Here is a 14295-nt window from a genome sequence, read left to right as displayed (position 1 = left end):
AGTGTGCGCATTGACACTGTCTTGGAAACGGTTGCGGATAAAACATTTTGCCATAATGCTACATGGAGGATGGAAGAAAAGAAAAAGGAGGAGCCGGGCAGGGATGGGATGGGGGGGGGGGGGAGGGGCGGGAGTTTGTTATAGAGGTGAAGGAGGGAAGGAAGGACGGAGTTAGAGGTCGATAATAAGCTTCTTTTAGAAGGGAAGAGTCACCAAAAACTCGTCATCCTTTTTTTTGCTCCCCGTCTTTCCTCCAGATAAGCGTGAACACTTGAAATATTGTATGAAGCCATGTTATGTTCATGAAAATGTATGATGAAAAAAAAAGAAAAAAAGATGCAGAAACCAATAAATCAATTCAAATAAAAAAAAAATGCCTACAACACCCGGTATTCAAAGGCGGTCTCCCATCCAATTACTGACCAGGCCCTATGTTTCTTGACTTCGGTGATCGGACGAGAACCGGTATGTTCAGCATGGTATGGTCGTAGACAAAAGACTCGTCAATTTAAACCTATTTAAGATTAAACAATGACGTCACCATCTGATTTCTTTCAATGGGGTGGTAGTAGTAGTTTCAGATGTTCATGATTGTTTCAAAGTGCCCGACTGGGTGAGGAAACGGATTTAGCCCGAACGCCTCTTCTCCAACTAAGAGACTGTGTCCTCTGTAGATGGAGCTCTTGTTCAACTATATTATTGGGGGTATCAATAATAGTCCAGAGCTGCACTTCTATGCCTTGTTGAGATCAGGTCCCCCTGGGGAAGAGGAATATAACAAGCTAACGTCATATTCCAAATAAGCCTTTGAGCAAACCTAGTACCTCGACACGCGATATATAGTATTCACCTTGTCTTTGTTTATGACGTAATGGTCATCATGCGCAAAGAGTGTGCGCATTGACACTGTCTTGGAAACGGTTGCGGATAAAACATTTTGCCATAATGCTACATGGAGGATGGAAGAAAAGAAAAAGGAGGAGCCGGGCAGGGATGGGATGGGGGGGGGGGGGGAGGGGCGGGAGTTTGTTATAGAGGTGAAGGAGGGAAGGAAGGACGGAGTTAGAGGTCGATAATAAGCTTCTTTTAGAAGGGAAGAGTCACCAAAAACTCGTCATCCTTTTTTTGCTCCCCGTCTTTCCTCCAGATAAGCGTGAACACTTGAAATATTGTATGAAGCCATGTTATGTTCATGAAAATGTATGATGAAAAAAAAAGAAAAAAAAGATGCAGAAACCAATAAATCAATTCAAATAAAAAAAAAATGCCTACAACACCCGGTATTCAAAGGCGGTCTCCCATCCAATTACTGACCAGGCCCTATGTTTCTTGACTTCGGTGATCGGACGAGAACCGGTATGTTCAGCATGGTATGGTCGTAGACAAAAGACTCGTCAATTTAAACCTATTTAAGATTAAACAATGACGTCACCATCTGATTTCTTTCAATGGGGTGGTAGTAGTAGTTTCAGATGTTCATGATTGTTTCAAAGTGCCCGACTGGGTGAGGAAACGGATTTAGCCCGAACGCCTCTTCTCCAACTAAGAGACTGTGTCCTCTGTAGATGGAGCTCTTGTTCAACTATATTATTGGGGGTATCAATAATAGTCCAGAGCTGCACTTCTATGCCTTGTTGAGATCAGGTCCCCCTGGGGAAGAGGAATATAACAAGCTAACGTCATATTCCAAATAAGCCTTTGAGCAAACCTAGTACCTCGACACGCGATATATAGTATTCACCTTGTCTTTGTTTATGACGTAATGGTCATCATGCGCAAAGAGTGTGCGCATTGACACTGTCTTGGAAACGGTTGCGGATAAAACATTTTGCCATAATGCTACATGGAGGATGGAAGAAAAGAAAAAGGAGGAGCCGGGCAGGGATGGGATGGGGGGGGGGGGGGAGGGGCGGGAGTTTGTTATAGAGGTGAAGGAGGGAAGGAAGGACGGAGTTAGAGGTCGATAATAAGCTTCTTTTAGAAGGGAAGAGTCACCAAAAACTCGTCATCCTTTTTTTTGCTCCCCGTCTTTCCTCCAGATAAGCGTGAACACTTGAAATATTGTATGAAGCCATGTTATGTTCATGAAAATGTATGATGAAAAAAAAAAGAAAAAAAAGATGCAGAAACCAATAAATCAATTCAAATAAAAAAAAAATGCCTACAACACCCGGTATTCAAAGGCGGTCTCCCATCCAATTACTGACCAGGCCCTATGTTTCTTGACTTCGGTGATCGGACGAGAACCGGTATGTTCAGCATGGTATGGTCGTAGACAAAAGACTCGTCAATTTAAACCTATTTAAGATTAAACAATGACGTCACCATCTGATTTCTTTCAATGGGGTGGTAGTAGTAGTTTCAGATGTTCATGATTGTTTCAAAGTGCCCGACTGGGTGAGGAAACGGATTTAGCCCGAACGCCTCTTCTCCAACTAAGAGACTGTGTCCTCTGTAGATGGAGCTCTTGTTCAACTATATTATTGGGGGTATCAATAATAGTCCAGAGCTGCACTTCTATGCCTTGTTGAGATCAGGTCCCCCTGGGGAAGAGGAATATAACAAGCTAACGTCATATTCCAAATAAGCCTTTGAGCAAACCTAGTACCTCGACACGCGATATATAGTATTCACCTTGTCTTTGTTTATGACGTAATGGTCATCATGCGCAAAGAGTGTGCGCATTGACACTGTCTTGGAAACGGTTGCGGATAAAACATTTTGCCATAATGCTACATGGAGGATGGAAGAAAAGAAAAAGGAGGAGCCGGGCAGGGATGGGATGGGGGGGGGGGGGAGGGGCGGGAGTTTGTTATAGAGGTGAAGGAGGGAAGGAAGGACGGAGTTAGAGGTCGATAATAAGCTTCTTTTAGAAGGGAAGAGTCACCAAAAACTCGTCATCCTTTTTTTTGCTCCCCGTCTTTCCTCCAGATAAGCGTGAACACTTGAAATATTGTATGAAGCCATGTTATGTTCATGAAAATGTATGATGAAAAAAAAAAAAAAAAAAGATGCAGAAACCAATAAATCAATTCAAATAAAAAAAAAATGCCTACAACACCCGGTATTCAAAGGCGGTCTCCCATCCAATTACTGACCAGGCCCTATGTTTCTTGACTTCGGTGATCGGACGAGAACCGGTATGTTCAGCATGGTATGGTCGTAGACAAAAGACTCGTCAATTTAAACCTATTTAAGATTAAACAATGACGTCACCATCTGATTTCTTTCAATGGGGTGGTAGTAGTAGTTTCAGATGTTCATGATTGTTTCAAAGTGCCCGACTGGGTGAGGAAACGGATTTAGCCCGAACGCCTCTTCTCCAACTAAGAGACTGTGTCCTCTGTAGATGGAGCTCTTGTTCAACTATATTATTGGGGGTATCAATAATAGTCCAGAGCTGCACTTCTATGCCTTGTTGAGATCAGGTCCCCCTGGGGAAGAGGAATATAACAAGCTAACGTCATATTCCAAATAAGCCTTTGAGCAAACCTAGTACCTCGACACGCGATATATAGTATTCACCTTGTCTTTGTTTATGACGTAATGGTCATCATGCGCAAAGAGTGTGCGCATTGACACTGTCTTGGAAACGGTTGCGGATAAAACATTTTGCCATAATGCTACATGGAGGATGGAAGAAAAGAAAAAGGAGGAGCCGGGCAGGGATGGGATGGGATGGGGGGGGGGGAGGGGCGGGAGTTTGTTATAGAGGTGAAGGAGGGAAGGAAGGACGGAGTTAGAGGTCGATAATAAGCTTCTTTTAGAAGGGAAGAGTCACCAAAAACTCGTCATCCTTTTTTTTGCTCCCCGTCTTTCCTCCAGATAAGCGTGAACACTTGAAATATTGTATGAAGCCATGTTATGTTCATGAAAATGTATGATGAAAAAAAAAGAAAAAAAAGATGCAGAAACCAATAAATCAATTCAAATAAAAAAAAAATGCCTACAACACCCGGTATTCAAAGGCGGTCTCCCATCCAATTACTGACCAGGCCCTATGTTTCTTGACTTCGGTGATCGGACGAGAACCGGTATGTTCAGCATGGTATGGTCGTAGACAAAAGACTCGTCAATTTAAACCTATTTAAGATTAAACAATGACGTCACCATCTGATTTCTTTCAATGGGGTGGTAGTAGTAGTTTCAGATGTTCATGATTGTTTCAAAGTGCCCGACTGGGTGAGGAAACGGATTTAGCCCGAACGCCTCTTCTCCAACTAAGAGACTGTGTCCTCTGTAGATGGAGCTCTTGTTCAACTATATTATTGGGGGTATCAATAATAGTCCAGAGCTGCACTTCTATGCCTTGTTGAGATCAGGTCCCCCTGGGGAAGAGGAATATAACAAGCTAACGTCATATTCCAAATAAGCCTTTGAGCAAACCTAGTACCTCGACACGCGATATATAGTATTCACCTTGTCTTTGTTTATGACGTAATGGTCATCATGCGCAAAGAGTGTGCGCATTGACACTGTCTTGGAAACGGTTGCGGATAAAACATTTTGCCATAATGCTACATGGAGGATGGAAGAAAAGAAAAAGGAGGAGCCGGGCAGGGATGGGATGGGGGGGGGGGGGGAGGGGCGGGAGTTTGTTATAGAGGTGAAGGAGGGAAGGAAGGACGGAGTTAGAGGTCGATAATAAGCTTCTTTTAGAAGGGAAGAGTCACCAAAAACTCGTCATCCTTTTTTTGCTCCCCGTCTTTCCTCCAGATAAGCGTGAACACTTGAAATATTGTATGAAGCCATGTTATGTTCATGAAAATGTATGATGAAAAAAAAAAAAAAAAAGATGCAGAAACCAATAAATCAATTCAAATAAAAAAAAAATGCCTACAACACCCGGTATTCAAAGGCGGTCTCCCATCCAATTACTGACCAGGCCCTATGTTTCTTGACTTCGGTGATCGGACGAGAACCGGTATGTTCAGCATGGTATGGTCGTAGACAAAAGACTCGTCAATTTAAACCTATTTAAGATTAAACAATGACGTCACCATCTGATTTCTTTCAATGGGGTGGTAGTAGTAGTTTCAGATGTTCATGATTGTTTCAAAGTGCCCGACTGGGTGAGGAAACGGATTTAGCCCGAACGCCTCTTCTCCAACTAAGAGACTGTGTCCTCTGTAGATGGAGCTCTTGTTCAACTATATTATTGGGGGTATCAATAATAGTCCAGAGCTGCACTTCTATGCCTTGTTGAGATCAGGTCCCCCTGGGGAAGAGGAATATAACAAGCTAACGTCATATTCCAAATAAGCCTTTGAGCAAACCTAGTACCTCGACACGCGATATATAGTATTCACCTTGTCTTTGTTTATGACGTAATGGTCATCATGCGCAAAGAGTGTGCGCATTGACACTGTCTTGGAAACGGTTGCGGATAAAACATTTTGCCATAATGCTACATGGAGGATGGAAGAAAAGAAAAAGGAGGAGCCGGGCAGGGATGGGATGGGGGGGGGGGGGGAGGGGCGGGAGTTTGTTATAGAGGTGAAGGAGGGAAGGAAGGACGGAGTTATAGGTCGATAATAAGCTTCTTTTAGAAGGGAAGAGTCACCAAAAACTCGTCATCCTTTTTTTTGCTCCCCGTCTTTCCTCCAGATAAGCGTGAACACTTGAAATATTGTATGAAGCCATGTTATGTTCATGAAAATGTATGATGAAAAAAAAAAAAAAAAGATGCAGAAACCAATAAATCAATTCAAATAAAAAAAAAATGCCTACAACACCCGGTATTCAAAGGCGGTCTCCCATCCAATTACTGACCAGGCCCTATGTTTCTTGACTTCGGTGATCGGACGAGAACCGGTATGTTCAGCATGGTATGGTCGTAGACAAAAGACTCGTCAATTTAAACCTATTTAAGATTAAACAATGACGTCACCATCTGATTTCTTTCAATGGGGTGGTAGTAGTAGTTTCAGATGTTCATGATTGTTTCAAAGTGCCCGACTGGGTGAGGAAACGGATTTAGCCCGAACGCCTCTTCTCCAACTAAGAGACTGTGTCCTCTGTAGATGGAGCTCTTGTTCAACTATATTATTGGGGGTATCAATAATAGTCCAGAGCTGCACTTCTATGCCTTGTTGAGATCAGGTCCCCCTGGGGAAGAGGAATATAACAAGCTAACGTCATATTCCAAATAAGCCTTTGAGCAAACCTAGTACCTCGACACGCGATATATAGTATTCACCTTGTCTTTGTTTATGACGTAATGGTCATCATGCGCAAAGAGTGTGCGCATTGACACTGTCTTGGAAACGGTTGCGGATAAAACATTTTGCCATAATGCTACATGGAGGATGGAAGAAAAGAAAAAGGAGGAGCCGGGCAGGGATGGGATGGGGGGGGGGGAGGGGCGGGAGTTTGTTATAGAGGTGAAGGAGGGAAGGAAGGACGGAGTTAGAGGTCGATAATAAGCTTCTTTTAGAAGGGAAGAGTCACCAAAAACTCGTCATCCTTTTTTTTGCTCCCCGTCTTTCCTCCAGATAAGCGTGAACACTTGAAATATTGTATGAAGCCATGTTATGTTCATGAAAATGTATGATGAAAAAAAAAAAAAAAAAAAGATGCAGAAACCAATAAATCAATTCAAATAAAAAAAAAATGCCTACAACACCCGGTATTCAAAGGCGGTCTCCCATCCAATTACTGACCAGGCCCTATGTTTCTTGACTTCGGTGATCGGACGAGAACCGGTATGTTCAGCATGGTATGGTCGTAGACAAAAGACTCGTCAATTTAAACCTATTTAAGATTAAACAATGACGTCACCATCTGATTTCTTTCAATGGGGTGGTAGTAGTAGTTTCAGATGTTCATGATTGTTTCAAAGTGCCCGACTGGGTGAGGAAACGGATTTAGCCCGAACGCCTCTTCTCCAACTAAGAGACTGTGTCCTCTGTAGATGGAGCTCTTGTTCAACTATATTATTGGGGGTATCAATAATAGTCCAGAGCTGCACTTCTATGCCTTGTTGAGATCAGGTCCCCCTGGGGAAGAGGAATATAACAAGCTAACGTCATATTCCAAATAAGCCTTTGAGCAAACCTAGTACCTCGACACGCGATATATAGTATTCACCTTGTCTTTGTTTATGACGTAATGGTCATCATGCGCAAAGAGTGTGCGCATTGACACTGTCTTGGAAACGGTTGCGGATAAAACATTTTGCCATAATGCTACATGGAGGATGGAAGAAAAGAAAAAGGAGGAGCCGGGCAGGGATGGGATGGGGGGGGGGGGGGGGGGGGGAGTTTGTTATAGAGGTGAAGGAGGGAAGGAAGGACGGAGTTATAGGTCGATAATAAGCTTCTTTTAGAAGGGAAGAGTCACCAAAAACTCGTCATCCTTTTTTTTGCTCCCCGTCTTTCCTCCAGATAAGCGTGAACACTTGAAATATTGTATGAAGCCATGTTATGTTCATGAAAATGTATGATGAAAAAAAAAAAAAAAAAAAGATGCAGAAACCAATAAATCAATTCAAATAAAAAAAAAATGCCTACAACACCCGGTATTCAAAGGCGGTCTCCCATCCAATTACTGACCAGGCCCTATGTTTCTTGACTTCGGTGATCGGACGAGAACCGGTATGTTCAGCATGGTATGGTCGTAGACAAAAGACTCGTCAATTTAAACCTATTTAAGATTAAACAATGACGTCACCATCTGATTTCTTTCAATGGGGTGGTAGTAGTAGTTTCAGATGTTCATGATTGTTTCAAAGTGCCCGACTGGGTGAGGAAACGGATTTAGCCCGAACGCCTCTTCTCCAACTAAGAGACTGTGTCCTCTGTAGATGGAGCTCTTGTTCAACTATATTATTGGGGGTATCAATAATAGTCCAGAGCTGCACTTCTATGCCTTGTTGAGATCAGGTCCCCCTGGGGAAGAGGAATATAACAAGCTAACGTCATATTCCAAATAAGCCTTTGAGCAAACCTAGTACCTCGACACGCGATATATAGTATTCACCTTGTCTTTGTTTATGACGTAATGGTCATCATGCGCAAAGAGTGTGCGCATTGACACTGTCTTGGAAACGGTTGCGGATAAAACATTTTGCCATAATGCTACATGGAGGATGGAAGAAAAGAAAAAGGAGGAGCCGGGCAGGGATGGGATGGGGGGGGGGGGGGGAGGGGCGGGAGTTTGTTATAGAGGTGAAGGAGGGAAGGAAGGACGGAGTTATAGGTCGATAATAAGCTTCTTTTAGAAGGGAAGAGTCACCAAAAACTCGTCATCCTTTTTTTTGCTCCCCGTCTTTCCTCCAGATAAGCGTGAACACTTGAAATATTGTATGAAGCCATGTTATGTTCATGAAAATGTATGATGAAAAAAAAAAAAAAAAGATGCAGAAACCAATAAATCAATTCAAATAAAAAAAAAATGCCTACAACACCCGGTATTCAAAGGCGGTCTCCCATCCAATTACTGACCAGGCCCTATGTTTCTTGACTTCGGTGATCGGACGAGAACCGGTATGTTCAGCATGGTATGGTCGTAGACAAAAGACTCGTCAATTTAAACCTATTTAAGATTAAACAATGACGTCACCATCTGATTTCTTTCAATGGGGTGGTAGTAGTAGTTTCAGATGTTCATGATTGTTTCAAAGTGCCCGACTGGGTGAGGAAACGGATTTAGCCCGAACGCCTCTTCTCCAACTAAGAGACTGTGTCCTCTGTAGATGGAGCTCTTGTTCAACTATATTATTGGGGGTATCAATAATAGTCCAGAGCTGCACTTCTATGCCTTGTTGAGATCAGGTCCCCCTGGGGAAGAGGAATATAACAAGCTAACGTCATATTCCAAATAAGCCTTTGAGCAAACCTAGTACCTCGACACGCGATATATAGTATTCACCTTGTCTTTGTTTATGACGTAATGGTCATCATGCGCAAAGAGTGTGCGCATTGACACTGTCTTGGAAACGGTTGCGGATAAAACATTTTGCCATAATGCTACATGGAGGATGGAAGAAAAGAAAAAGGAGGAGCCGGGCAGGGATGGGATGGGGGGGGGGGGGGGAGGGGCGGGAGTTTGTTATAGAGGTGAAGGAGGGAAGGAAGGACGGAGTTATAGGTCGATAATAAGCTTCTTTTAGAAGGGAAGAGTCACCAAAAACTCGTCATCCTTTTTTTTGCTCCCCGTCTTTCCTCCAGATAAGCGTGAACACTTGAAATATTGTATGAAGCCATGTTATGTTCATGAAAATGTATGATGAAAAAAAAAGAAAAAAAAGATGCAGAAACCAATAAATCAATTCAAATAAAAAAAAAATGCCTACAACACCCGGTATTCAAAGGCGGTCTCCCATCCAATTACTGACCAGGCCCTATGTTTCTTGACTTCGGTGATCGGACGAGAACCGGTATGTTCAGCATGGTATGGTCGTAGACAAAAGACTCGTCAATTTAAACCTATTTAAGATTAAACAATGACGTCACCATCTGATTTCTTTCAATGGGGTGGTAGTAGTAGTTTCAGATGTTCATGATTGTTTCAAAGTGCCCGACTGGGTGAGGAAACGGATTTAGCCCGAACGCCTCTTCTCCAACTAAGAGACTGTGTCCTCTGTAGATGGAGCTCTTGTTCAACTATATTATTGGGGGTATCAATAATAGTCCAGAGCTGCACTTCTATGCCTTGTTGAGATCAGGTCCCCCTGGGGAAGAGGAATATAACAAGCTAACGTCATATTCCAAATAAGCCTTTGAGCAAACCTAGTACCTCGACACGCGATATATAGTATTCACCTTGTCTTTGTTTATGACGTAATGGTCATCATGCGCAAAGAGTGTGCGCATTGACACTGTCTTGGAAACGGTTGCGGATAAAACATTTTGCCATAATGCTACATGGAGGATGGAAGAAAAGAAAAAGGAGGAGCCGGGCAGGGATGGGATGGGGGGGGGGAGGGGCGGGAGTTTGTTATAGAGGTGAAGGAGGGAAGGAAGGACGGAGTTATAGGTCGATAATAAGCTTCTTTTAGAAGGGAAGAGTCACCAAAAACTCGTCATCCTTTTTTTGCTCCCCGTCTTTCCTCCAGATAAGCGTGAACACTTGAAATATTGTATGAAGCCATGTTATGTTCATGAAAATGTATGATGAAAAAAAAAAAAAAAAAAAGATGCAGAAACCAATAAATCAATTCAAATAAAAAAAAAATGCCTACAACACCCGGTATTCAAAGGCGGTCTCCCATCCAATTACTGACCAGGCCCTATGTTTCTTGACTTCGGTGATCGGACGAGAACCGGTATGTTCAGCATGGTATGGTCGTAGACAAAAGACTCGTCAATTTAAACCTATTTAAGATTAAACAATGACGTCACCATCTGATTTCTTTCAATGGGGTGGTAGTAGTAGTTTCAGATGTTCATGATTGTTTCAAAGTGCCCGACTGGGTGAGGAAACGGATTTAGCCCGAACGCCTCTTCTCCAACTAAGAGACTGTGTCCTCTGTAGATGGAGCTCTTGTTCAACTATATTATTGGGGGTATCAATAATAGTCCAGAGCTGCACTTCTATGCCTTGTTGAGATCAGGTCCCCCTGGGGAAGAGGAATATAACAAGCTAACGTCATATTCCAAATAAGCCTTTGAGCAAACCTAGTACCTCGACACGCGATATATAGTATTCACCTTGTCTTTGTTTATGACGTAATGGTCATCATGCGCAAAGAGTGTGCGCATTGACACTGTCTTGGAAACGGTTGCGGATAAAACATTTTGCCATAATGCTACATGGAGGATGGAAGAAAAGAAAAAGGAGGAGCCGGGCAGGGATGGGATGGGGGGGGGGGGGGGAGGGGCGGGAGTTTGTTATAGAGGTGAAGGAGGGAAGGAAGGACGGAGTTATAGGTCGATAATAAGCTTCTTTTAGAAGGGAAGAGTCACCAAAAACTCGTCATCCTTTTTTTGCTCCCCGTCTTTCCTCCAGATAAGCGTGAACACTTGAAATATTGTATGAAGCCATGTTATGTTCATGAAAATGTATGATGAAAAAAAAAAAAAAAAGATGCAGAAACCAATAAATCAATTCAAATAAAAAAAAAATGCCTACAACACCCGGTATTCAAAGGCGGTCTCCCATCCAATTACTGACCAGGCCCTATGTTTCTTGACTTCGGTGATCGGACGAGAACCGGTATGTTCAGCATGGTATGGTCGTAGACAAAAGACTCGTCAATTTAAACCTATTTAAGATTAAACAATGACGTCACCATCTGATTTCTTTCAATGGGGTGGTAGTAGTAGTTTCAGATGTTCATGATTGTTTCAAAGTGCCCGACTGGGTGAGGAAACGGATTTAGCCCGAACGCCTCTTCTCCAACTAAGAGACTGTGTCCTCTGTAGATGGAGCTCTTGTTCAACTATATTATTGGGGGTATCAATAATAGTCCAGAGCTGCACTTCTATGCCTTGTTGAGATCAGGTCCCCCTGGGGAAGAGGAATATAACAAGCTAACGTCATATTCCAAATAAGCCTTTGAGCAAACCTAGTACCTCGACACGCGCTATATATAGTATTCACCTTGTCTTGTGTTTATGACGTAATGGTCATCATGCGCAAAGAGTGTGCGCATTGACACTGTCTTGGAAACGGTTGCGGATAAAACATTTTGCCATAATGCTACATGGAGGATGGAAGAAAAGAAAAAGGAGGAGCCGGGCAGGGATGGGATGGGGGGGGGGGGGGGGCGGGAGTTTGTTATAGAGGTGAAGGAGGGAAGGAAGGACGGAGTTATAGGTCGATAATAAGCTTCTTTTAGAAGGGAAGAGTCACCAAAAACTCGTCATCCTTTTTTTGCTCCCCGTCTTTCCTCCAGATAAGCGTGAACACTTGAAATATTGTATGAAGCCATGTTATGTTCATGAAAATGTATGATGAAAAAAAAAAAAAAAGATGCAGAAACCAATAAATCAATTCAAATAAAAAAAAAATGCCTACAACACCCGGTATTCAAAGGCGGTCTCCCATCCAATTACTGACCAGGCCCTATGTTTCTTGACTTCGGTGATCGGACGAGAACCGGTATGTTCAGCATGGTATGGTCGTAGACAAAAGACTCGTCAATTTAAACCTATTTAAGATTAAACAATGACGTCACCATCTGATTTCTTTCAATGGGGTGGTAGTAGTAGTTTCAGATGTTCATGATTGTTTCAAAGTGCCCGACTGGGTGAGGAAACGGATTTAGCCCGAACGCCTCTTCTCCAACTAAGAGACTGTGTCCTCTGTAGATGGAGCTCTTGTTCAACTATATTATTGGGGGTATCAATAATAGTCCAGAGCTGCACTTCTATGCCTTGTTGAGATCAGGTCCCCCTGGGGAAGAGGAATATAACAAGCTAACGTCATATTCCAAATAAGCCTTTGAGCAAACCTAGTACCTCGACACGCGATATATAGTATTCACCTTGTCTTTGTTTATGACGTAATGGTCATCATGCGCAAAGAGTGTGCGCATTGACACTGTCTTGGAAACGGTTGCGGATAAAACATTTTGCCATAATGCTACATGGAGGATGGAAGAAAAGAAAAAGGAGGAGCCGGGCAGGGATGGGATGGGGGGGGGGGGGGGAGGGGCGGGAGTTTGTTATAGAGGTGAAGGAGGGAAGGAAGGACGGAGTTATAGGTCGATAATAAGCTTCTTTTAGAAGGGAAGAGTCACCAAAAACTCGTCATCCTTTTTTTTGCTCCCCGTCTTTCCTCCAGATAAGCGTGAACACTTGAAATATTGTATGAAGCCATGTTATGTTCATGAAAATGTATGATGAAAAAAAAAAAAAAAAGATGCAGAAACCAATAAATCAATTCAAATAAAAAAAAAATGCCTACAACACCCGGTATTCAAAGGCGGTCTCCCATCCAATTACTGACCAGGCCCTATGTTTCTTGACTTCGGTGATCGGACGAGAACCGGTATGTTCAGCATGGTATGGTCGTAGACAAAAGACTCGTCAATTTAAACCTATTTAAGATTAAACAATGACGTCACCATCTGATTTCTTTCAATGGGGTGGTAGTAGTAGTTTCAGATGTTCATGATTGTTTCAAAGTGCCCGACTGGGTGAGGAAACGGATTTAGCCCGAACGCCTCTTCTCCAACTAAGAGACTGTGTCCTCTGTAGATGGAGCTCTTGTTCAACTATATTATTGGGGGTATCAATAATAGTCCAGAGCTGCACTTCTATGCCTTGTTGAGATCAGGTCCCCCTGGGGAAGAGGAATATAACAAGCTAACGTCATATTCCAAATAAGCCTTTGAGCAAACCTAGTACCTCGACACGCGATATATAGTATTCACCTTGTCTTTGTTTATGACGTAATGGTCATCATGCGCAAAGAGTGTGCGCATTGACACTGTCTTGGAAACGGTTGCGGATAAAACATTTTGCCATAATGCTACATGGAGGATGGAAGAAAAGAAAAAGGAGGAGCCGGGCAGGGATGGGATGGGGGGGGGGGGAGGGGCGGGAGTTTGTTATAGAGGTGAAGGAGGGAAGGAAGGACGGAGTTATAGGTCGATAATAAGCTTCTTTTAGAAGGGAAGAGTCACCAAAAACTCGTCATCCTTTTTTTGCTCCCCGTCTTTCCTCCAGATAAGCGTGAACACTTGAAATATTGTATGAAGCCATGTTATGTTCATGAAAATGTATGATGAAAAAAAAAAAAAAAAGATGCAGAAACCAATAAATCAATTCAAATAAAAAAAAAATGCCTACAACACCCGGTATTCAAAGGCGGTCTCCCATCCAATTACTGACCAGGCCCTATGTTTCTTGACTTCGGTGATCGGACGAGAACCGGTATGTTCAGCATGGTATGGTCGTAGACAAAAGACTCGTCAATTTAAACCTATTTAAGATTAAACAATGACGTCACCATCTGATTTCTTTCAATGGGGTGGTAGTAGTAGTTTCAGATGTTCATGATTGTTTCAAAGTGCCCGACTGGGTGAGGAAACGGATTTAGCCCGAACGCCTCTTCTCCAACTAAGAGACTGTGTCCTCTGTAGATGGAGCTCTTGTTCAACTATATTATTGGGGGTATCAATAATAGTCCAGAGCTGCACTTCTATGCCTTGTTGAGATCAGGTCCCCCTGGGGAAGAGGAATATAACAAGCTAACGTCATATTCCAAATAAGCCTTTGAGCAAACCTAGTACCTCGACACGCGATATATAGTATTCACCTTGTCTTTGTTTATGACGTAATGGTCATCATGCGCAAAGAGTGTGCGCATTGACACTGTCTTGGAAACGGTTGCGGATAAAACATT

General features: G+C 42.8%; 16 pseudogenes; all 16 read right to left on the bottom strand.

Moving 5' to 3' along the window:
* Positions 1-374: 374 nt before the first annotated feature.
* Positions 375-493, bottom strand: LOC115925663 (annotated as a pseudogene).
* A 772-nt stretch (positions 494-1265) lies between these two features.
* LOC115925662 lies at positions 1266-1384 on the bottom strand (annotated as a pseudogene).
* A 774-nt stretch (positions 1385-2158) lies between these two features.
* On the bottom strand, positions 2159-2277 carry LOC115925661 (annotated as a pseudogene).
* A 772-nt stretch (positions 2278-3049) lies between these two features.
* On the bottom strand, positions 3050-3168 carry LOC115925660 (annotated as a pseudogene).
* A 775-nt stretch (positions 3169-3943) lies between these two features.
* Positions 3944-4062, bottom strand: LOC115925659 (annotated as a pseudogene).
* Positions 4063-4833: 771 nt separating this feature from the next.
* Positions 4834-4952, bottom strand: LOC115925658 (annotated as a pseudogene).
* A 771-nt stretch (positions 4953-5723) lies between these two features.
* LOC115925655 lies at positions 5724-5842 on the bottom strand (annotated as a pseudogene).
* A 771-nt stretch (positions 5843-6613) lies between these two features.
* LOC115925654 lies at positions 6614-6732 on the bottom strand (annotated as a pseudogene).
* Positions 6733-7504: 772 nt separating this feature from the next.
* Positions 7505-7623, bottom strand: LOC115925653 (annotated as a pseudogene).
* Positions 7624-8395: 772 nt separating this feature from the next.
* Positions 8396-8514, bottom strand: LOC115925652 (annotated as a pseudogene).
* Positions 8515-9288: 774 nt separating this feature from the next.
* LOC115925651 lies at positions 9289-9407 on the bottom strand (annotated as a pseudogene).
* A 769-nt stretch (positions 9408-10176) lies between these two features.
* On the bottom strand, positions 10177-10295 carry LOC115925650 (annotated as a pseudogene).
* A 771-nt stretch (positions 10296-11066) lies between these two features.
* LOC115925649 lies at positions 11067-11185 on the bottom strand (annotated as a pseudogene).
* A 769-nt stretch (positions 11186-11954) lies between these two features.
* LOC115925648 lies at positions 11955-12073 on the bottom strand (annotated as a pseudogene).
* A 772-nt stretch (positions 12074-12845) lies between these two features.
* Positions 12846-12964, bottom strand: LOC115925647 (annotated as a pseudogene).
* A 768-nt stretch (positions 12965-13732) lies between these two features.
* LOC115925645 lies at positions 13733-13851 on the bottom strand (annotated as a pseudogene).
* Between the last annotated feature and the right edge of the window lie 444 nt (positions 13852-14295).

Source organism: Strongylocentrotus purpuratus, unplaced genomic scaffold (assembly GCF_000002235.5).
Source record: "Strongylocentrotus purpuratus isolate Spur 01 unplaced genomic scaffold, Spur_5.0 spur5_scaffold_18, whole genome shotgun sequence".
NCBI classification, from domain to species: Eukaryota; Metazoa; Echinodermata; class Echinoidea; order Camarodonta; family Strongylocentrotidae; genus Strongylocentrotus; species Strongylocentrotus purpuratus.
The sequence above is the reverse complement of the archived record's forward strand: the minus strand, read 5'-3'. Positions and strand labels throughout refer to the sequence as shown.